At 38.5% G+C, this 23,765-nt stretch overlaps 1 protein-coding gene across 7 annotated transcripts in view; it reads left to right on the top strand.

Moving 5' to 3' along the window:
• Nucleotides 1-23,765, top strand: part of NOL4 (nucleolar protein 4) — a 188,289-nt gene that overhangs the window by 72,532 nt on the left and 91,992 nt on the right. Inside the window, exon 1 of one of the 7 annotated variants that reach the window (XM_027638836.1) lies at nucleotides 15,626-15,722. The exons of the other annotated variants lie outside the window; for them this stretch is intronic. The gene's annotated coding sequence lies outside the window, so the exon portion shown is untranslated. Of the gene's footprint in view, nucleotides 1-15,625; nucleotides 15,723-23,765 lie in introns of those variants that run through there. 7 annotated transcript variants of the gene reach the window in all.

Raw genomic sequence — 23,765 nt, 5'->3', positions numbered from 1 at the left:
TATTTTAGAGCTAAAAAGAAAACTGTTTCCATTAGTTTTGCTATCTTGAGACTCTGTAAGTAATGCCCCATTAGCCTCTCATAGCTTACATCTGTTTTTACTTAAATATGAAAAACATAATAGCCCATGCTCATGATGTATCTTATGACTTTTCTGTCCCTCACACAAATAATTTTTAAGCATTCATTCCTCTCAAGTATGGGACATTCAGGAGGAAAAACAGACAGTCACACTGTATTTGCCTGTTGCCCAGCACTTTAGGGACAATTCAGGGTTGTACAGAAGCTACAGACATCACCAAGTCTGTTTGTGGACCCAGAACAATTTCTGCGGACTATTAAGAGAGAGAGATGATGGCGATAACAATATTAACACTAATAACACTAGCAACAGTAACAACAATAGCAATTTTCTGTAGCTTTTTTCAATCCAGTTTCTCAACACTAGATGAAAACAGATAAAATAATTCTTCATTCAGGAGCTGAGATATGAGGTGGTGAATGGATGCTAATGAACAGCATAGATAAACGGGCAGAGAGTGCACCCTTTGTCCTCACTTCTGCCAGCTACTCTGCCTATATGTGTTTTGCTCTGATGAGCTTCACTGGAAAGACTTCTTTGGACCCCTGACAGCAACTTAACACTAGTTCTAGAGAGCAACAAGGTCCTCCCTGAGCCTTCTTTCTTCAGGCTAAACAACCCCAGTGCCTTCAGGTGCTCCTCATAAGACTTGTGCTCCAGACCATTTACTATCTTAGGTGCCCTCCTCTGGACTCACTCCAGCTCCTCAATGTCTTTCTTGTGAGGGGCCCACACTGGACACAGGTTTCAAGGTGTGGCTGAGTACAGGGGGACAATCACTGCCTTGGTCCTGCCGGCTGCACTATTTCTGATGCAAGCCAAGATGCCATTGGCCTTCTTGACGCCCTGGGCAAACTGCTGGCTCATGTTCAACTGCTGCCGACCAGCTCTCCAAGGTCCTTTTCCACCAGGCAGCTTTCCAGCTGCTCTTCCCCAGGCCTGTAGTGCTGTGCAGGGTTGTTGTGATCAAATTGCAGGACTCGTCACTTGGCCTTGTTGAGCCTCATACCACTGGCCTTGTCTCATTGATCCAGCCTGTCCAGATCCCTCTGCAGAGCATTCCTGCCATCCAGCAGATCAGCACTCCCACCTAGCTTAATGTCATCTGTGAACTTACTGAGGGTGCACTTGGTCCTCTCATTGAGATCATTGATGAAGATATTGAACAGAACTGGCCTCAACACTGAGCCCTGAGGAACACTACTGCCAGCTGGATTTAACCCATTCATCACCACTCTCTGGGCCCAGCCATCCAGACAGTTTTTAACCCAGGAGTGTACCTGTCAAAGCTGCCAGCTTCTCCAGGAGAATGCTGTGGGAGCCAGTATCATTGGCTTTACTAAGACCAGGTAGACAACATCCTCAGCCTTTACCTCATACACTAGATTGACCACCTTATCATAGAAGGAGGTCAGATTAGTCAAGCAGCACCTGTCTTTCCTAAATCCATGCTGGCTGGGCCTGATCCCCTGGTTGTTCTATATGTGCTGCATGATGGTACCCAAGACGATCTGCTCCATGATTTTCCCTGTTTCTGAGGTCAGACAGGCTTATACTACTCCATATCCTCTTTCTGACCCTTCTTGTAGGTGGGTATTGTATTGGCTCACCTCCAGTCACCTGGGACCTCCCCAGTTAACCAGGAGTGATGGTAATGGAAAGCACCTTGCTGAACACTTCCACCAGGTCCCTCACTACCCTTGGGTGAATTCTATCTGGCCCCATAGACTGGTGTGTGTCTCAGTGCTGCTGAAGATTATTGACCCTTCCCCCTTGAATTATGGGGGCTTCACTCTGCTCCCATCCCTGCTTTCCTCTCCACTGTCTTGAATTTCCAGCAGATATCCGGTAAGTTGAAGACCCCCACAAGAACAAGGGCTAGTGATTATGAGACTTCTCCCAATTGCTTTTAGAATATTTCATCTGCCTCATCATCCTGATTATGTAGCCTATAAAAGACTCCCTCCATGATATCTGCCTTGTCCTTCCCCTTGATTCTTGCCCCTTAACACACAACACTGTCACCACCATTATTCAGCTGCAGACAATCAAAATGCTCTGTAACATACAGGACTAATGCACTACCTCTCCTTCCTTGTCCGTTCCTTCTGAAGTGTCTATAGACACTCAAGTTGTGCAAATCATCCCATCATGTTTCCATGATGGCAACTATGTCCTAGTATTCCCTCTGCACAATGGCTTTCAGCTCCTCCTGGTTTTTGCCAACAAATTTGACTGAATTCACAATGAAAGGATCCTTAGGACCATGAAACCTTTTTTTGTTTCATTTTTTGTTTCAGTTCTCCAGAAAGTGTCGTTGATTTTTAGGAGAGCTGTAAGCAGAAATGCTCATTAAAGCAAGACCAAATGAGACACCTAAATTAAATATAAGAATGTATTTTGCAAAAAAAAAAATGCAGATTTTGGGATTTGTTTATACCTATGTATGATTTCCCTATTAATTTTGGGAATTTTGGGCCTATAATTTGGGACACTCAATATCATGGAAGTGAAACTTATGGATGAATAACTCCGTTTTTTTGAGTTCTTTTCACTTTATCTCTGAAATCACAAACCTTGACAACTTAAAGTAATTAGATGCTGTTTTCATATTAAATGCATTTATTAAATACCAGAGACACAGTGAACTGGATATCTCTGTGCTAGAGAAAGCCATCTATGGCCCTGGCTTTATTAACTGAATTGACATACTGTGTATTTTACTTAAGGCTAGGGTGTCTATAAATAGAATGGCCTCAGGCCTGTGGCTTAGACACAGGACCGGGGTTTGTGTGCTGCAAGCTGGGGGAAAGAGGGCCTTGGAAAGGGTTTCCCTCTGGTATTGAGTAATATACATATAAATATGTGCAGAGAAAAGTTGGGTTTTCTATATACCATATATTCAGGGGCTGGAATAGTAATATCCCTCTGTGAAGCCTTTACTTCCCGTGACAGCCTAATGAGACACTGACAGTGGCTGTCTGCTTGTCCTGAGCGAATGTCCTGCATTATGTTGTTTGTGTTGTACTGCAGGATGCTGAAGTGAGGTTATCTGACTGCTGTCCCCTCGGGAAGCTCAGGAAGAGATGTACTGAATCTCCCATGAGGCTGTCCTCAGAAACAGTTTTCTACCTAAATAAATACCATCTCCTGGGTATCTTCTAGAATAGTAACCAATGCATGACTATCAAATATTTTCATACTGTGAAATTTTAAAGCCTTAACTATAGAATCTATGATGTGAAGGCACAGTTAAAATGCATCCTCTTTTTGATGCATTATCATTTACTGACTGAACAGTAAATGTGACTACTTGTTTCAATGTGTAACTTCAGTGGTATACACTTCATACTGTTTGGGACTAAGCTTTCTTAGGGATTTTGTTGTCCTTATTTACCATACAAAAGTGAGATCATCCTTGCTTTTTGATATGTTCTCTAATATTTCTTACAGGTCTGTGCTAAGCAACGGACGGAAGAGTTTAAAGCAATTTGCTGTGCTCTTGTATAGGATTTCTTAGCTGGAAATATATATCTGTATATCCTGAAAGTCTGTAGTGTAGGTCCAGCTCATCAGAGAGACTGATGTGAGCTGTAGAAACAGCTTGTATGTTCTTCTGCAGAAGGGTTTGATAGCTTTATATGGAAGAGTAGCAGATTTGAACTTCCCAATATACAGCTTCTAAATCTTATATAAGTAAATTTTTCTCTATTTGTCCACTTTAGGGGAAATGTTAGCTAAAAATCTTTGCTGCTTCTTAAAACTCTGTTTAAAACATTGCAAAAAAATTTATATACACGATACGAATTCGTTATTATGTTATGTTCTGTGTGCTTCCTCAAACTTAATTACATTATCACACCTTGAAAACTGCTGTTATAAAACAAATACTATCACAAGATGCTCTAGGCTTAGACAAAAAACAATGAAGAAGGACTAGAATAGAAGGAGGTGTGAAATTAAGGAACACTAAATAAACTCCTGGACACTTCAGTTTGGAGAAAAATGTGCCTGAGGGAGTGGTATGACAAAAGTCTGTACAGTCTAAGTGGTGTATATTGGTAAACATAGCATTATTCTACACTGTTTTGCATGCTGTAGAAAACTGGGACACAATAAAATGGTCAGGCAGTGGGATCATAATAATAAAAAGACATTTTTTCACACAGGCCGTCATTAAATTGAGGTATTAGTGTCACAGAATGTTGCAGAAGCAAAAGAAAAAAAAGAACAGTTCGAAAGTAAAGTGAAACATAGATCAACTGATGGCTATTCAATACTTTTAAAAAATCTTTACTCAGAGAAGATGATAAAGAGTTAATTGCTGGAAGCTGCAAGAATGTAGTAAGAGAAGGGTCATCATATTTTACTGTTCCTATAGTCTTTTGCTCAACATCTGCTTAAATTTGGCATATTTGACCAGATGAATATTTGCTTGACCCACTGTGATTTTTTTGTGCTTGTTTTTAGATTTTCAGGCATTACATCTCTATGTCCAATACTTGATGGTATACACTGCACAGTATCAAGAAAGTAAAGTCCTGCAGATAAAGTCAGTGAGGGGGGTCCCTTCACCTGGTAGAGCATCAGATAGATAATTTGTAACAAAACAGGAAGAAAAGGCAGTGTTTAGTTGCATGCTCTATTGCAAACCTGTTTGATTTTCAGTCTACATCATGCTAATTATCATCATAAAAGGCTTACTGTAACCTGAATCTTTGTCTTACCTCTCCCTGTTGCCTAATATCGTTTTGGCTATCGATGAAGTGGAATTCTTTACCGAAAAGTACCTAATTGTTTTGGAAAAATGCACTCAAGTTAACCATTCTGAGGCTTTTTAGTGTCTGTTGACAATTTGCTACTCCTTTTTTTTTTTTTTAATGCACCATTGGTTACACAAAGAAACAAATATATCAGACAAAACCAAAGTACCTCTGATAAAATTATCCTTTTTGTGGTGATAGAAGGAAATGGTTACGCATCAAAATAGCTGGAAATGACTAGTGTGCAAGCACAAGAGGGGCAGATGCAGATTCAGGGATTTAGTGGATTTGCATTTCTTTCCTGGTAATCTTTGCCCTGGTCAAGTCTCTTGATTTCTCTTTGCCTTTTTTTTCCCTGTCTGAAGAGTGGAGGGGAAAATATTTCTTTAAATCCATGTATTTTCTGTCCTGTCTTACTTGATTTAGCAGATTTTAGACCAGTGAGTTTATGGGTACTCTTAGGTATGGGTACAATGCCTGGCATAATGGTGATCTAATACAAGCCAGGGTGTGTAAGTGCTAATGCACTTACATGTGCACACAAGTTAAGCAGAAATTCTTAAAAAACCCCAAACTAACCAACCAAAAGAAAAACTACTTGAGGACGAAGAACAGGACAAATCCTTGGCTCTCCACTTCTGCCCTTTTTTCTTGCTTTACTTCCCCTCTGCTGACACTCTCACTTTCTTTTCCTTAACCTTTCTCAACTGGCAGGAGGAATCTCTCTAAAACAAAAGCTTGACTCTGTTTGATGATGTTCATTAAAAGAAAAAGTAAACTGTGAGGGAATCATTGCCTGAACTGCATGTGCCTGCCTCCTCCAAAGAGGCACTCGGGTGCTTAGGCATGCTCCTTAGTGGTTGCTCAGGCATGCTCCTTAGTGGTTGCTCTGTGCTGCAGCTAGACCCATCAAGTTGGCTGCTTGTGCCACCCCTGATTTCCCTCTTCTGTGCAAAGAGTGGCACACTCATACATGCCTTGGATGCAGAGCTCAATGGAGACGCAGGTATTACAGGCAGCCCTGCAAGATGTGCCTACTGGCAATGTCAAACCAGTGTACTGGCTTTGCAAAAAAAAAAATCAGAAGCACACATCCATCCTTCTCGCTGAGGAACCAGTACCCCAGGGCACTGGCTCTAGAAAGTGATGCTCTGTGCATACTTGACTTTTTAGTGATTTGGTGGCAGAAAATGTGAACAAAGATTAAAAAAACCCCAAAACCAAAGGGATTTTTTTCTGCTTATGAAAGTCTGTAAGTCTGAGATGCAGGGGAAAAATGTTACCATTCTCATTTTGATGTAATCAAAGCCTTTATGTAATGTGAACGTTGGTGGGTAACAGTCTTCCTGAATCGTGTTTACTAGTGGGAGTTTCAGATCTGATGCCTGGGTGGCAACTAACAATAATACCCCCCACATCTCACTACTGCACTACATGGATGAGACTAGGCTGGTATCAAGACTAATCATCAGTGTTACCCTCAACAATTTTGTCTTGCATAGGGGACATTAGACTTGATAGCATTTCTATTTTAGAGGCACCAGCCATGTGATTGGGAAGGAAGTGACACTTGAATTCCTCAAGATTTGGCTAACCCCTCCATCATGCATTTAGTATAATTTTGCATGTTTTTCTTAAATTGGAAGGTTGCAGTACCATTAAAGTCACCCATAGGAGACAGATTATGCAGGACCCACACGAGCTGCTGTGCATGATTGGAATTCAAGCCCCTAGTCCTGGTCATGTACTTCTCACTGAAATCAGTTTGCACTGTGGGACTCCCAAATGGTTTTATCACTGCTTAGGCTTTGAACAATCCTTTTGTTATTGTTCGACCAAATGTCTTAGAGCAGCTTGTAAATCTCAGCCCAACTGTCCTTAATATTGAATGTCAATTCATTTTCCCCCCTCTGCATCTGAAGCACTCAGGTCCCAATGCAAACCTTCATGACATCGGTGAGCAGTGGACTGGATCTGCAGTAAGGCAAGGTTAATCAAGGTTTTCGGAGGTTACATACACAGAATTTATTTATGCTGTCATGACTAGAGAATACAATTAATTACATGCTTTTACCTTTTCCCCAATGTGCAAACTGTTGTCAGTTAAAGTATTGATGTTGCATGAAGTACCATATCTGAAGGTTGCTTAAATCACTGTGTAATTCTCACAGATTTAAATGGATTTTGCTATAGGACTTTTCCTTATTATAAAAGCAGTACTTAATCTAGTAATGTACTGCAGACCAATTGTGCATCACCATTGGAAAGAAACAATAGGGAAAGTTTTTACTTCAACTGAGACTTAAGTAGGACCATGTAATTTTTTTTATTTGATGTCTTAAGGTGGACAATCCATAGAAGTTCATTCAGGTAGTGCTATTCCTCCCTTTTGTGAAACATATTGGAGTTTGGTTTTCAGAAGTTCATTGGTCGAATGTTTGTTTTTCTCAGAGCAGGAGAGGGAAGAAGGTATCAGTCATTGTCTTGACATGATAGTTTTTTTCTGCTACCTTTCTATACACATGGAGAATGCTTTGCTTTGGGCATTAGAATACCCTATGGACGTGGTATCCATTTTCCCCTCCCCTTCTTCCTCCTCTACAGCAAATACTCTTAGGCCAGTTTTATGGCACTATCCCCTCTCTGTCCCTATGAGATGTTCCTTAACATTAGTATCCATCTGTGAGCATTAGCTAGCAGATGAAGTAAGCCAAGGTTATGATTCAGGTAATGCTCTTATGTCTCAACTTTGTTTATTTGTATTTCTTATCTGCAGTGCATAAATGGTTTACTGCAGGGCAGGTGTCCTTGGAATATTTTCTTCATATAATTCTGTGAGTCTAATGCCAGCTGAGATACTGAATCAGTCAACTGCCTTCTCCTATGGTGAGAATGTAAGATAACTATTTAAATGAGAGTTACATAATTCCCCTCTGGAAACTGGCTTAGCTGTTCCTCCTACCAGGGCCAAGGAATTATTTTTTCCGTACCTGCTGATGAAGCTTAACAGAGCTTTGGAACTAGGTGGAAAAAGCAAGAGGAAGTAAAGTTTTCTTCATACTCTTTCTTATGTCCTCTTGACATGCTACAAGTCTTCCAGAGATTCACTTTGTAGCAAAGCAAAGAACTGATGCAGGTATTTCTGTACAGATCAGCTATGCTTAAAAGGTCTTAGATCTACCTGTCTAACTGGGTGTTTGAAAAGCATGTTTTACAGCTTGCACTTTCTTTAACTTCACCTTACTCTCTTCCTCAATTGTCATTCTAGCAGCCATGGGGTAATATGACTAAATTTCCTACAAATATACCGACATATACTGAACCACAATGAAAATGTGAATATTCAACTCTTTTCACATATTGTATGTTCCTTGAGTATGATTCTTTGTCTAGCCAGAACTGGCTATCATATCCTTTTTGCCTCTTTATAGTAATGCAAAGTAATAAAATGTGAACTGCTTCACTTTTGATTTTGGTACTTGTGGTCTTATACCAAATATTTATGCTTAGATTTTAGAAGATAAGTAACTGGATGCTTTTTTGTCACTTTGGTGGGCCACTAATATGGTGTCACTTTTCTTGTTGTCTCATCTTGATTCCTCTGTGTGTCTGTCGTAAATGGCAGCTCCAAGAGAAACATCATCACCAAATATGTTTTATGTAAAGTATTATTTACCATGATCTTTAAGACAGAAATTACTTAAAATATTTTCTCCTGCTCTGAATTCATAATTCATGTAGTGACAGGACAAGGGGGAATGGCTTCAAACTGAAAAAGAACAGGTTTAGATTAGATATGAGGAAGAAATACTTTCCTGTGAGAGTGGTGAGGCACTGGAATAGATTGCCTGGATAAGTTGTCAATGCCCCATCCCTGGAAGTGTTCAAGGCCAGGTTGGATGGGACTTTGAGCAAGCTGGTCGAGTGGAAGGTATCCTTGCCCATGACAGCAAGGTTGGAACTAGATGATCTTTAAGGTCCCTTGCAACCCAAAAAATTCTATGATTCTGTGATTCTATGAAGGCTGTTCAGGGAATTTTAAATAGAACTTCCTGCCTGGCATGATTGGGAAAAATGCATTTTTAGTCTTTCAAAGCTGTTTACAGAACTTTCTGTCATCTTCCTATGTGTTATTGCATCCATTTCCAGCTTCTTCTAGTATCAGTCTTTCTCCTCAAGAGTAACTTAAATTGATATATATGGGAAAAGAAGCTGTAAATTTCTGAAAAGACTGAATAAATTGAAAATCAGACTTCCTGTTACATTGAAAACAGACCTAAACACACTGAAACACAGAATGCACAGGAGGTCATCCAAAGTACTGCAGTGACATGATTTCAGGTAATAGGAAGGAAATTTGATGCAGCTTCTAAAATTAATTTCATTTGAAACCATGAGCACTATAAAAAGCATTTATCATACTGATAATATCCCATAATGTCATAAATATGAGCAATGAAGCAGAAATTACTTCAATAAAACTAGTTTAGATTAAGTTTTCTTTTTTTAACTAAAGGTAGTATTTGAATTTCTTTAATGCTTGAACAATAAAAACTTGAATTTCCTGGATTTTTAAAATCAGCTGAAAAAGCCAGACTGAAGACTATGGTTAGAGATGCTGCTTTTCAGCTGAAATAATGAATACTGAAAGAATAAAGCAATAAATACTCTGGTCATGTTCGTGTTGTTTTTTCTGAAAACACCGGATACTACCCTACCCCAATTGGATAGCTTATGCACAAAGACACAAGGTTGTAGAGCAAAATTCACATGAACAAACAGAAATCAATTAGCTTCTTTAATAGTGTTCAAGGTAAATATTAGATTCATAGAATAATAGAATATCTCAAGTTCAGAGACCTGTAAGGATCATCAATTCCTTCTCCCTGCTACTCACAGGACTGCCTAAACTAAATCACATCACTAAGAGTGTCATCCAGACACTCCTTGAACTCTGACAGGTTTTGTGCTATAAATTCAGAGACTATACTTCAACACTGTGTAACAGCAATAACACTGAGCTTGCAAAACATAGATTTGTAAATGAGCTCCCTTATCTCAAAGCGTGAATAGGTTCTACATTGCTGAACATTTTCATTTGTCCAAATTAACATGGTGCTAAATGCAACCATTTTGTGAAACTACCCAGATCATATTTAATTTTAATATTTAAGTACATGTGTCTTGCATTTCCTAACTGGGAATGTATAGTTTAATGCTCACACATTTAGGTAGATAAAAAATGGTCTGACCTTCAAAGCATCTTACATTGAAATGCAAGACAGGAAATGTGAATCTTGCGATGTTGCAGCTGTTATCCAGGGAGCTGCAGATGAAAGAAATCAGAGGCCTTCTTTGGTCACATCAGTAGAAACTGTCCTGAAGAACAGGGTTTCTCTGCAGGAGCACAGTAACACAATGCAGAAAAACAGTGAACTGAGGAAGAGTCAGCAGCTCAAACCTGTTAAGAGTCAAAAATATTACTGTGTGAAAGAGTCGCTGAGCCTGTGGCTGGTGTAGGGTACATCTGTGTGAGGTTCAGAGAAGGGTCAGAGTCTGCAAGCTTGAGCACTGGAACACCCAGACATTCTCTCAGTTTAATTGTTAGCTCTCTCCAAGGTCTGTGCTGGGCCATTTCAGCTTGCTTGCTCCGGTGCTTATCTTTTGTAAAGGAAGGTAACCCTCAGCAATGGGAATGAAAATGTAATGCATCTGGGTTTCCTAAAGGTTTTTAATAAGGTCCCTAGTAAAGGCTCTGTGGTATCTAAGTGGTTGAAAAATCAGAAACTGAGAATATGAATATTTAGTTCCCTCAGTGGAGAGAGATCAGTGGAGTCTAAATGGATTTGCAATAGGGCAACAGGGTTCTTACTATTCCAAAATATTCATAAGTAGTTTGAAACAAGGCTGGAGAGCAAGATGAGAGATGTTGTTGACAAGACTGAATTACTCAAGATCACAAAACAAAAAGTAGTGCTGAAGATAAGGGTTTAACAGGACTTGTAGATAGATGTTGAATCAGACAGTGCAGTTAAAAAAAGTAGGCAAGCTTTTCGAAACACAAACCTTGATGAAATTGCAGACTGAAGTATGGTGTAATCTTTTATTGTTGGTCTCATTCAGCAGAGACTGTACTGCCACAAAGTACCCCATGTAACTCACAGAATCACAGAATAGTTGAATTTGGAAGGGACCTCTGGCAATAGCTCAGTTCAATCACACTGACTGTTTAAGAAAGTTATGAAATTCAGTTTTTTGAAGCTGTAAAAGCAATAGACATTTGAAAGAACATTTTAATCTTTGCTATCACTCTCCACCATTCCCAATCTGATAAACTAATCTTACAGATCTAGAAGAAAGAAGATCTTACTGAGAACATCTGACTTTATCTTGCGTTTATGATTTCAGTGTAGAAATAATTTAGTTTAATATTGTTTAGTGTTTCCATGTCTCACAATGGGGTAGCTTGTCCCTTCAGTGAGTACTTTCACATTTGCACTACATTCCTAAATTGCAAAGCATTTGCTTAAGAAGACAAAATTATAGAAAAATTTTACAAGTATGGGCTGTTCTAGTTTTTCTGTATAAATTACTTTGGCTATTAGAATGAAATCACAGCACTTTTTATCATTTTGCATATTGAAAAATCTTATCTCCTGAAAAGTGTTATTACTTACAAAATTATTTGATTAAAAATACTCAAACACTGATTCTGCTAACACCTACTTCTATATGTAAACCTTGAGTAATGTCAGTGAACTGAGAGGAACCACAGGGAGATAAAAGCAGTGTGAGACATAACTGGAAATAGGTCCTGATTGCCTAGATGATCCACTGGTAAAATTACGTGAGGAAAATGCTTAACTGTATGATATATATATAAAAAAAAAGTGTTTGAGAACAGTTTTGTTACAGTCTTGAAGGAAAAAAGCAAACACTTCTTTTTCATTTACATATTTAGGTGTATGCTGATTATTAGCTCTGTACCATTAGTTCTTTGCTTAGAATATGAAATCTGAGTGTTTGCTGTCAGAAGGTGGTGGTACAGCTTACGCTGCTGTAGGCTGCTGCTTGACGTATCACTGCACAAGGACTGAAGGTCCCTCAGTGTTTCATATAAGGAATTCATCTGACAAAAGCAAGATCTTAGTAATCAAGATATATTTAAAAAGAGAAAGGAAAGGATAGGGAATTAGGGGTTTTAAAACCCCAAATCACAGGTTTGATCCTGTAAAGTACTGGGCACTGTTGCTCTATTTCAGCAAGACTTACATGAGCTTGAACCTTTTGTTCAGGGCTCAGCATTTAGCACTGTTTAATCTCAAATGAATAGTTCTTAAAAAGAAGATTGATATTTCCTTTCATCCACTGATTTTAAAGGACTCTGTGAACAACTCTATACAGAAACTATATAATAAAAATGAGAATTCAATGATGATTTCACAGTTAAGCATAGTAAAGGAAAAGACAGGAAATCAAAACAGAAACCTTCGCTTTCTCATGTCAACCTTTCATGTTGAGCCTATATATAGTTTTATCTTCCTGTCTTTTCTCTTGTTTACTTTCAATGTGAAATCCTCAGACTCCTCATTTGTGTCCAAAGCTGTGAATTCATGCAGAAACATAGGACAGGATGTGTCTTCTGAGCTCCCACGTCTTGTCGTTAAACTGTGGGTATCCTGTTGAGAGAAAAAGGGCCTGTTGTGTATTCACTTCTCATCCCCTTCCAAGCAAGAGGGTAGACAAAGGACAAAATTCAGACTCCAACCTTGATAAAGGTAGATTCTACCTTCAAAGAAGGTAGGACAGACCTATGAGAGCAGTGGGGGCAGTTTCTGCTAAGGACCTAGAGCTGGTTACTCTACTCAAGCCTCAGAAGCGTGCTGCTTCGCTCATGGTGTGTTACACATATGTGTGGTTCCTTAGTTAGAGTAGACTGCTTAAATACACATTCTCAGCTTTCATTTTATCTTATCCCCTGTTCTGGCATGCTTGACCTGGGTGCACTAAAACAGTTGCCTTTGCCTGGGTATACCAAGGGATATATGTATGTAGTAGGAACACTTGTGAACTCTTGGATATTCCAGGAGATCTCCCAACTTTGCTCATTTAAAGTGCTTTTGTTTCTTCACGTTTGTGTGCGAGAGGATGCGTTCCTGTTGAGAGGATGATTTGGGTATTAATCTGAAATAAAACCCAAGAAGTTTTTGCCAGAAATAAGAAGGTCAGGGATAGTTTGGACACATTTTAGTAACTGGGTGCTACTTATTTAGGGTGCTGGCAGTGGAATCCATTCCCTGTTCAACAACTAAAGGAACATAGTACTTATGTTTTGCGTTTGGCTGAAAGACTGAATTTCCAGAAACACAGGATGCAATATTATTAAATGGAATTTCTGTGCATTAGCATTATGAAATGGATGTTTGCATTCCAAGGGCAGTATTTACTGATTTCTACAGTCATAGTTTGTGAAATAAAAAAAAGGAAACAGAACTTTGCTTTCATTAACCATAATAGTAGTTTAGCTATTTTCACAACATCAATCTTGCTGTTAACTCTTCTCTTTACATTGTGAGGAGACAGCATGTGACAGGAAAAATCTGTAACATCATTCAACTTCTGATTATATGCCCTTTTTCCTCAAAACCAATTTGCATACCTACAAATATCAGTGTTTCCCACTGGAATTGAAGGTGTAAAATATTGTCTCTCAAGCTGAAAATTATTTAGGCAAAGATTTTTCAGTATTTGGGAATTCTGTCTGGGTGATTTCAAAAGCAAAGCCATATGTCGCTTACATGATCTGGCATTTCTCCAGTTGGATCGAACTTGAGTGGAAAAGTAGAGGGAAAAAAAAGTAAAACCTGATGCTAATTAGATGATAATAAATACAGGTGCTATACTGTGTGGTGTAATTCATCTTCATAGCAAGCTGTGGGAGAGTCAGAGCCAGCAGATTCTGAGGGATACTCTTTAGTGCATATATTTTCCAAACACATGCTAAAATCCAAGTTAAGGTAAAATTTTAAAGGGTTGTGTAACACTGAATACTTTTCAAGATTGCAGAGGTGCAATATTGCCTAGGCATGGAAAATAAACTGTATGCTTTTTTTTTTTTTGGTTGGGTTTTGTCTGGAAGCTTCTCACTGTAAATGCAATTAGTATGGTGCTAGGATAAAAACAGTGATTTGATAATAATTTGGGGATCCTGACCTGGGCTTCCAAATGCCCCCATCCCCCCAGATTTCCCCAAAATTTTCTTACCCATTCCAGGCAGCAAGTTGCCTCCCCAAGAAGATACCTTCCCCCTCCAGCCAAAGCCTTATTCCTGGCCTTATGTGGTTTGTCAAGACTAAGTTAGTTGGGACTAAACTGCCAACCGTCCTGTATAACTTGCTGTGGAGGGAAAGCTGCTGTACCTCTGCCCACTATCTTGTCCACCCCTACCTCCCCTGCGTATAGGAGTTCTGGCTAAATGCAGTCCCTGGGCTCCTTCTCTTTCACGTGTTAGAGACCATCACAGAGATTCTTTGCTTTTAAAATTTCTGAAGAGGGAAATGGATTCAGATGGTGTAGATTTGGCTCATCTGCAGCTCTTTCAGTACTCACATAGGTCAAGCTTTTACAGTTACTGAGGGGACTGTAGCCTGCCAGTGTTGAGTGTGCAGCGTGTAACACACATTATATGCTTGAGAGCGAAGGCACAAAGGAGGGCGGAATCTGTCCTGTGTAAATGTATGGTTAAAAACATGATTAGAGCCTGGCCTTACATTTTTGGTTACTGTGTTTTCAGTGTGAAAGCTCACTGAGACACGCTTGTTTCTGAAATAATAGGAGAAGACACAGTCATGCTCAAGCCTCCAGGAATTTACCACAGTAATACGTTGTGTGGTTTTCTAAGAGAAATTAAAACACAAAGAAAACATGAAAATTTGATTGAGCAATTAAAAACATGTAAATAATTGAAATGCAGGCACTATAAAAGCTTTCTATTGCTCTCATTGAGAAAAAAAATCTTTAACACATAGGATTCAAACATTATTCTGGGGCAGAAAATAGCTGATATTTACAGTATAGATTACTCAATTTTCTTTTGCCTGATGAACAGGGCTCCCAAAGCTTATTGTGGTTGTGCCGTTTGTATAAGACATGTGGCTGCTGTGATTTGCTTTTCTCTGTGCCCCATCCCCCATCAGCAGAACCCTTTGAGCTCCAAACACAGATGTTACACTGTGCTCTTTGTGTGCATGTGTGTGTACGAGCATGTGTGTGTAAGGGCACAGAAACATGGCTAATATGCTGGAAAACCAAAACTGGAGTGCAAGATTCGGATTGTGACTTTCCTTATTACAGTAAGACGTTAGTGTGGACTAAGTATAAGACTACTGTGTATGAACGAGTAGTGGTTTAAAAGCAGCCACGCTTAAATCAGCAATTTAATGTAAGCAGAAATGGCAGTTTCATTAAATAATGCTATGATCTCTCAACCATATTCTTAACTAGTAATCTCCCCATAGCAAAATACATAGCTAATCAACCTCCTAGCCTGTCAGTAAACTTGCAGGGGAATTAAATCCCGGAGGAAGAAGCCCATAGCCCTGGAGGAAGGCTGAGTGCATGTTTCACTGTCGTCTTTTCAGCTCATCTCAGTGGTCCCACTGCTAGAATGTGCTCTGTTGTCATGGCAACCCCATCTCCTGCTTCCTACAGGAAAGATTAGCTCGTACTGTGCACTGGAGAGAATTTAGGGGAAGTCAAGCTAATCCCTGGGTGCACTGCAAGAGAAAGGTTGGACCTCGCCTGAGGGATGCTGTATCTGCAATGATAGAATTGGCCTGCCACAGACACTGGTATTTAAGTTGAAGAGCAGAATTCACAGTAAGTGTCAGATCCTCCAGAGAGGAATATTAAATGAGGTTTTCTAAGTCCTGGTGAAGACTGTCCCATGCCAACAGTGGAATGACAGCAGGAGGCTGTGTGTGGAATACCAATATGTTTCACCTGTTCAGGTGGTATTTCAAATATAGGTTCAAAGCCTCAGTTCCCTGGAAACTAGGTGATAAAATTTTAAAACATCATTGTGAGATGCGCACCTAGAAACCTGAAGTGTGTCTCACTTGGTGCATAAAGCTGAACAAGTGATGATGAGCATGGCTTACAAATTGTGTATGCACTGTGTGGTGTGCTTAGGAATTCCTGAGTGCTGCAAAATAAGCGGGAAAGTGTGAGGAAACTGGTCTGTGTGTGCTGTGCAAACTCAACTGCAAACTCAACTTTTCATGCTGAACTATGAAAGTAAGCATGAAAATTTACAATTCCTGATTAATCTTTTTTTCATCATATAAAAACCCAAACAGAGAAAACATGAGCTTTTTAAAGGTATAGTCATAATATGAGTTTTTCTTTGAGGAAAACACTCATTTTAATGTAGCTGAATTAAGGTAGTGTGTGACATGATGTGGCATGTGAAGTGTTTGTTTTCTTGCTGGTAGAGTTGGGCAGAGGGTATTCTAGCTATTCCATTTCTGGTTATTTTAATATTCTACCTTTCTTTGATATGATCCTGCATTTCACTTAAAGAGATGCTCAAGACTCCCAGCTTTAAACTAGACTGTTTGCAGTAAGATTTTAACTGTCTGCTTTTTGTTACTGTCAGCTTTTCTTAAACTTATTTTCTAGCAGAGTTTATATGTTCAGCCTATGTATTTTTGCATTTTTTGTATGCATGCTTTTTCTGGTTTAGGTAAAAAAAAACAACTTTATAATTATTTAATTATTGTTTACTATATAGCAGTGTTCTCTAACTTAATTCTGTTATGGATATATGTGTTTTACATGTATAAAATGTATGCATGCTTGTGTGTTTCTGCACTACATATGTGCATATACAAATACAGACAATATATGCATATACATTTGCAGTCTTTGTTTTGATGAGGCCCGTTAGTGATTCATGATAATATAACACCGAAGATGTTAAAGACCTGTTTTCAACTTGCAGGATAGGTATTTTTCTCCTATCTGAAATACTTATTATTGAAAAATCCTAATAAACACACTCAATCTGCTTAAAGAAACAGCATATGTTTTACTTCTCTGTGTGTCTATAGAGTTAAAAGGGGAAGCATCTTCACTGATATGATGAAAGAACACTGTGTTGCCTTTCTAGAGATCTGGGTCTATGAAATGTGTAGTGAAGGGACATTGTTTTTTTTTTCTCCTCCCTCCCAGGACAGCTCAGAAAGAGTCACTCATAAGCTCCAGATTGGTTAGTGTAAGAGCAGTCTTCCCTTAAAACTTCCTTTTTCGGGCTGGTTTGCCAAATAGTAAGAGCACTGATAATCAAAGACACTGTCTGTCTCCTTTGTAGTTAAAAAACTCGGTACCCAGTGTATGTCTATTATGGAAGACTGTAGAAACAAAGGCTTCGGAAGCTTTAAGCCATTATTTAGGCTGGCCCTTGAATCTGTGGTAGACATATGGGTGACAGGGATTCCACAGAAGTGCCAAGCAAAGTGAGGATCAGGGTAAGAAAAAATTCATCAAATAAATGCTTTTAATTAGAAAGAGCACTATGAAATTATTGCTGGATATCTGTCAAATTAAATTACTGATTCAAAAGGCCCTTCTGTGATAAAAATCGACTAGGAAAGATTTGGCAGAGGTTTTATTGTATATTTTCACCACCTCTGTGAGGATGTAGTTTTACATTTTAACACAACTGTTTACAGCTTTTAAAATAATTGAGATTGTTAAATGCGCAAATTTTCTACCTTGCGCGTCCTTTTATTAAATTAATTAACCAATAAATTGGATTTTTTTTTATCTCAAGGCCATGATTTTTTTTCCATTTATTTTTCTCCAGCATTTAATTTGTGTTAAATGGAATAATGTTGGCTGCTGAAACATTATGTCAACTTATTTTTTCTTCTACAAAGTGTGTGATTTTAGGAAACTGGTCCAAATTTTATTAGGACTGAGTTTTCACAAAGGCCCTTGAATTCTTTATCTACACATGTAGACAAGTTTAAGCACCAGCTGTAAACAGGAATAACTGCCTGTGAGGAAGAACAGTGGCATTCCAAGCATGCATCCAAACCCATAACCTGTCTGCATTCTCTCTCCAGGGAAAGGGTGTGGACACTCCATGTAGTAGTGGCGCTGTGTTGCACACAGGCAGGTACAATTGGCAGAGACTGCCCACACTCAGGAGTCCAGACCACCAAACTTGAGGAAATTCCTGTATAAACTCTATTTCGGTTAAATAAACTGGAAGTCCTTGAGTTACCAGAAACTAAAAAGCAGAGATGACTCTGCTTGGTGTATACAAAAAAGTCAGAGTTCCTAAACTCTTACAAATAATAGAAATAGCAGATTCTGCCAGGGTTTCTCTTCAGCACTCTCCTGTTCTAAGAGCTGTTAGCTTCCCTGCAGCAGGGGGTGAGTTTCTACACAGCCTTTTCTCTTCATTCCTTTTCTGGCCAGCATTCCCACTCCCAACAGGTATTACATTCCTCCAGAACTGCCTTGTTCTTGTGTCCCTATGTTAAGGGTGTCTGCTGATTAGATGTTGAACTGGCTAATATAATGCTCTCTGATGTGTCTTTTCCATGCATAAACATAGGATAATTTATTGTATATACTTATTCACCAAACCAAGGTTTTGAATTATGACGCCAATCAGAAAAATATTGTCAATAGTGTGTCGTTCTCTTACCTTGAAACATTTCTCACAATTGCAAAAACAGCCCCTGAAACTGGTACAACACAGCTTCTACCTACAGTCTCCATTTGGAATTAATGGCTAGCAATTTGTCCCTCTTTCATTCACATTCTCATTCAGGGAAAAATAAGTAAGGTGTTCAACACTTTCCAGGTGGTACACTGTACCTGGTACACTGCACCTCACAGAACCTGGCTGTCTTTTAGCATCCTCAAATAGAAAGTCACAAACTCTATTCTGTCCCAGCAGGGATCTTGCTGATAATATTCTTGTTAAATCAATAACAGAAATCATACTTTTATATTATATGTAAACTTTACACACAATGTGTGTATCTCTCCATATCAGAGATTTATCCTGCACATTATAGTAAGAAAAGAGTAATAGTGATGGCATTTTTTCTTGTTTGCAAGGCATCTTGTTTCCTGAGGTGCCTCTGCCTCTTTATTTCCTTTAAAATGTACATATATATATGTGTGTATATATATATGTGTGTATATATATATATATATATGTAATGTTTCCAAAGAGACTACAAATGGTCAATTTGATGGTAGCAGAAGTGGACCTCAAGTGTATCTTCAGTTGAAAGAGAAGTTTAAATCTACTGAAATTTTTTATGTCTTTACACATGAGCTTAAATATTTTGATTAATATTTTTATTTTAGACAAATCTGCAAGGTTTTAAAATATCTTTGAGTTGACATTTTGCCCTAATTTGAAAGAGTGATAGCCATCTGCATGGAAATATTTTGATTATTTTAAACCTCTTTTATCTTTAGTCTGAAACCACTAATTGTATGTAAATTGCATGAATTTAATGGAATAAATTATTTCCCAGGCTGCACATGCTGGCTTTTGTTGACTCTAGTGAGATTAAGTTCATATGCATCCAAAGGTAGATTTCAATCCTGTGTATGATGTTCTTCCGGCCAGCTCTCTAGCAGTTAATTAAAATGTGCTTTCTTAGTGCTGTGCTGCTGGCTTTGTGGTTTACTGTGTAATATGTTCTTTATATTAGCTGAGGAGCTAAGCAAAACAACAATGTTCATTTTAACAGGGCCAAACACAAAGGCCGAATACAAACCAAGATTTCCTGGGCAAGTTCTGTGTTTCTAGCAGTAGCTGAGATACTATGTGCTGTCTGGCTGGCAGCTCTAATATTGAAAGGAGTGAATGACTGCAGTTGTTCTTGTTGCAGCTCCATTATTCTAGTTTTGTGTGCTGTCAGCCATAGCAATCAGAGTATTTTTGGTCTTCTCCAGAGGTTGTTTATGAGTTCATGAGAGCAGGTGGCTATAAGGAGGATGAGAGATGCACATACATCCTCTAGGGCAATGCTGTGTTTTTTCTAGATTCCAAATATCAGGATATCAAATGCTAATAATACCAATAATATCAAAATTGCAATTGCAGTAGAGTTATACAAAGGGAATCCAGGGTTTCTGTTGTTTTGTTGCCAGAAGAGTCCACCAGAAGTTTTACAGGGGATGGGAGAATGAATGTGAGCTCAAGGTATGAGTGATCAATCTTTTCACATGTAGTGCATTTTATTTTATCATTGCAAATTCATTCTTGACAACAGATTAGTTATTGTATCCTGGTGTGGACCCCTTTAATGGTCTGTCTTTAGGTGAATAATTGGTCATTTTGAATTTGTCATTTCTCTAGTTGTTATGATCGAAATTTTCTGAAACATGCTGAGGAGAAGTCAAGTGCTGTACATGTGGGTTAATGGCAGCAGCAGCAGCATTTCTGATTGCATCTGTGATTTGCGATTCTGTTCAGCCAGCAGCAAACCAAATGGGATCTGATCAAAACTGTGTTTTGGATATTCAAGTCCAAGAGCAAAAGTGCTGTGATGTTCACTAATATCCTTCCATTCTTCTCTTTGCTACTACATAAACTACTGAAGATTGCTTTCAGTGGCTCCTATTGTGGTTACCACGTGATGCATTAACAGTTACCAGTTCTTTTACTGTCTGCAAATGCACTGTCAGCGTATGTCCACTTCTGATGCAAAAGCTCAGCCTCTGCTCCCTGTATTTTATCTTAATTTCCTGAATCACAAGCTGTGGTGTTGAGTTTGGCAGGGACTCCTAGTGTAGGAATCTGCAGAAACTGCAGATTTCAAAGCTGAAGTTAAAAAGAAGTGCTTTTTGGGAAAACAACGGCTTGAGAATTGGTTGATGACATCTATGTAAAAGGGGCTCCACATCAATGATTTCTGGTGATTTTCACCACATTATTTAACTGATTTTGCTGTTTGTTGAAAATATTTCAAAATAGAGCTATCCCAGGTGTTCTTCAACAGAAGAAGATAATGCTGAAATTATATAAATTCTGAGAAAATGTTCATCTTCAAAGGCTTCTTGAGTGAGCTTAAAAGATTTTGGACCAAAATGTCAAAGGCTTCCTAGAGTATTTTTCCTAGGGTAACACTGGGAGGCAAGATCAGGAATTTGAAAATCTGTATTTATCTGTTTGCTAAAGGGGAATGCCAAGAATATCTTTGAGGCATTGCAGACTTTTCTAAAGAAGATGATAGCCTTAGACTGCCTTCTAAATGGGTAATAAAGAAATGATTTTTCTTTTAGAAAGACTGTGCTTTGGTTCATCCAAAATGTTTTTATTCATGTGTTGGAGCCTCAAAGATGGTAACCATTTCTTTGCTTAGACAACTGAAATTTCTTTGGGTACCTGAACTGACATATATAGCTTGAGCAATCCATTTGTGTCAATATTTTTCTGTATTCTGAAGCCTGTCACACTCACTTAAGCAGGGGTAGTAAACCCATGCTTTCTGCAGATTGTTTTATAATTTTTGGAGCAATTAAATATCTAGCTTTGAAGTTTCTGTTGATTCCTACATGCAGAATAAGGAACAGTTTCAGAATATGTCATACCTGTAGCACCAGGTGCCATCAGCAACAAATTTCCCCAATCAAATTTGTGTTTGAGTGCAATTAATAGATTTGATTGCGGTGTGTTTACCATTGAGAGCTCCCCTTTGGTTGTTTTTTTGTTGGTGTTGTATTGGTTGCATTATTTCTTCCAATGGCAGTAATCTGCAATTGCAGAAAAGGAAAAACCTGCTGGTGTTCTGTGAAAGAGAACACACTAGGCATTTCATGCTGTTGAGTGTTGGTCTTATTGTTTGCTTTTACATTGGATATGAAAGATGACAGCACCCCAAGCTTGTAACAGTTATTAGAAATAACATCCTATTCATGATCAGGATTGAAATAGTGTGTTTCATCATGTGTAACTTTTCTGCTTGATCCAATGGTAAAAACTTTCTACCCAGAAGAAATAAGGTTAACCTATTCTCAAAGCCATCTTCAAAACCATATTCTTCTTCAAAAAATTTTAACCTAAGCTTCTGGAAAACACGATTTGCTTAGAACTGCTTTGTAATTATTATTTAGGAAGTAAGGTGATCAGTTTATGAAGGTGATCTTAAGAATTGCAAAGTAATGATCTGGGATTTGAAAGATCCTCCTGGGATTCTGCTGTTTTTATGGGCATTTACAGTTTATTGAAGCAGGAGAAAGATTATTAGCAAGTGTTTTTCTTTCTTGTCAGTTTTTTTTTTTTGTAAACACTATATTTTCTAAGTTTTTTGGAAGCTTGGGAAAAGGTTTGCTGTACAGCTGTTTGTCATAGATCTGTTTCTGTTTCTAATGTGCATTTCAATTAGATTAAAGTGGCTATACAATGATGATCCTTTCAAAATACAAAGCCTATCATGGGCCAAATAATCTTATTTACAGATTGTAAAGGGAAAACAAATTATATATCTGATTTTGCAATAACATTGTCTTTATTTCTATATCTAGAATAACACCAAGCATTTCTGTGAGTGCTCGGCGCTGGGCTTCCCCTTTCTCCCCAAGCTAGCTTTACAACAGAGAACATCATTTTTAGACAGAATGCAGATTTAAAACACTTGATTTACTAGGAGCAGCCTGCTCGTTTCAGCATAAGAGATCTGTTGAGCCAGCTCAACAAATGGTCAGTTTTTTACAATTTCATGCTGCCCTTCATTGTCAAGTCAGTCCCATATGATAAGGAGGCCAAGCAGGCATTACAGTTGGACTCTTTGACAAGGTTTTATTCTTTCCCTTTCTAGTTTTCTGATTGTTAACAACAATCTGTACATAATTAGTAGGTGGAATTTTAGTGAGAATAGGACTGATTCACTTTGATTAACATTTAAATTTTCATTGGTAATGGTACCTTATCAATAGTGTAAAGCACAGTAAAAGCACATGCAGCAATTACTCTGTGTGTGGACCATCCCATTACTGAATTCTGCTGGGCTACCAGAAACCCTTAAGTAAATTAGAATAATGGACCAGTTATTTTATTTCTTAAGAAATCTCTCCAGTCTGCAAAGAACTGCAGAACAGTTCATGTATTCTCTCTGAAGGCTGGTATTCTGATTGCTCTACTTTCTGGCCTTGTTGAGTAATCTGGTTTTGAGACTAGCTCTCAGTGATGTTTCAGCAAGGGCAAAGTGATTGCCTTTAATGAGAAGAAAATTTTTGAAAGTTCCTACATTAATATTAAGTTCAAGAACCCGTAGTGTTTCTGTTGGCATTAGCTTCTCAGAAGGGAACTGTAAAATTATAGTCTTCATGCAAAAATTTTCAAGCTCAAATAGTTTTCAAGTTTTAATCTTCCATTTACACTCTTGTTCATTGCACCCTCTCATACTTGCTCTGTTCCCCACCCAAGTGCAACCCACTGCATTGCAGTGGGAGGGAAAGTTTGAAACAGGAGAGGCATTGCTTAGTCGGATGGCTTGGCAGTGAAAATTTGAAGTCTGCAGCTCTGTTGAGGAATAGCAGTAGATATGCCAGAACTATCTATCAGATCCTTTGGATTTTCTGAAGTTTCTGGGCACTGAATCATATTTACTTGGTTTGCCAGGGATACTGTGACAACAGACCATCTAACAGAATCATTCTTTTTTTGTCTTCGGATACCCCTTACTCTAGGAAATTTTTAGCCAATGTGTGACCAAATGCTCAGCTATATTTTGGGAATTGTAAAAAAAATTACTGACTTTGATAAAAGAACATGGTTGAGGTTTTTTTTCCCCTGAAAATAATTTCTGAAAAGGAAAGAGAATGTTTGAACTTTGCCAGTCAGATTGGAAGTCATCACGTCTATCTGTAGGATTATAAGGCAGT

The sequence above is a fragment of the Corapipo altera genome, unplaced genomic scaffold, assembly GCF_003945725.1.
Source record: "Corapipo altera isolate COAL_440 unplaced genomic scaffold, ASM394572v1 49, whole genome shotgun sequence".
NCBI classification, from domain to species: domain Eukaryota; kingdom Metazoa; phylum Chordata; class Aves; order Passeriformes; family Pipridae; genus Corapipo; species Corapipo altera.
The sequence above is the reverse complement of the archived record's forward strand: the minus strand, read 5'-3'. Positions and strand labels throughout refer to the sequence as shown.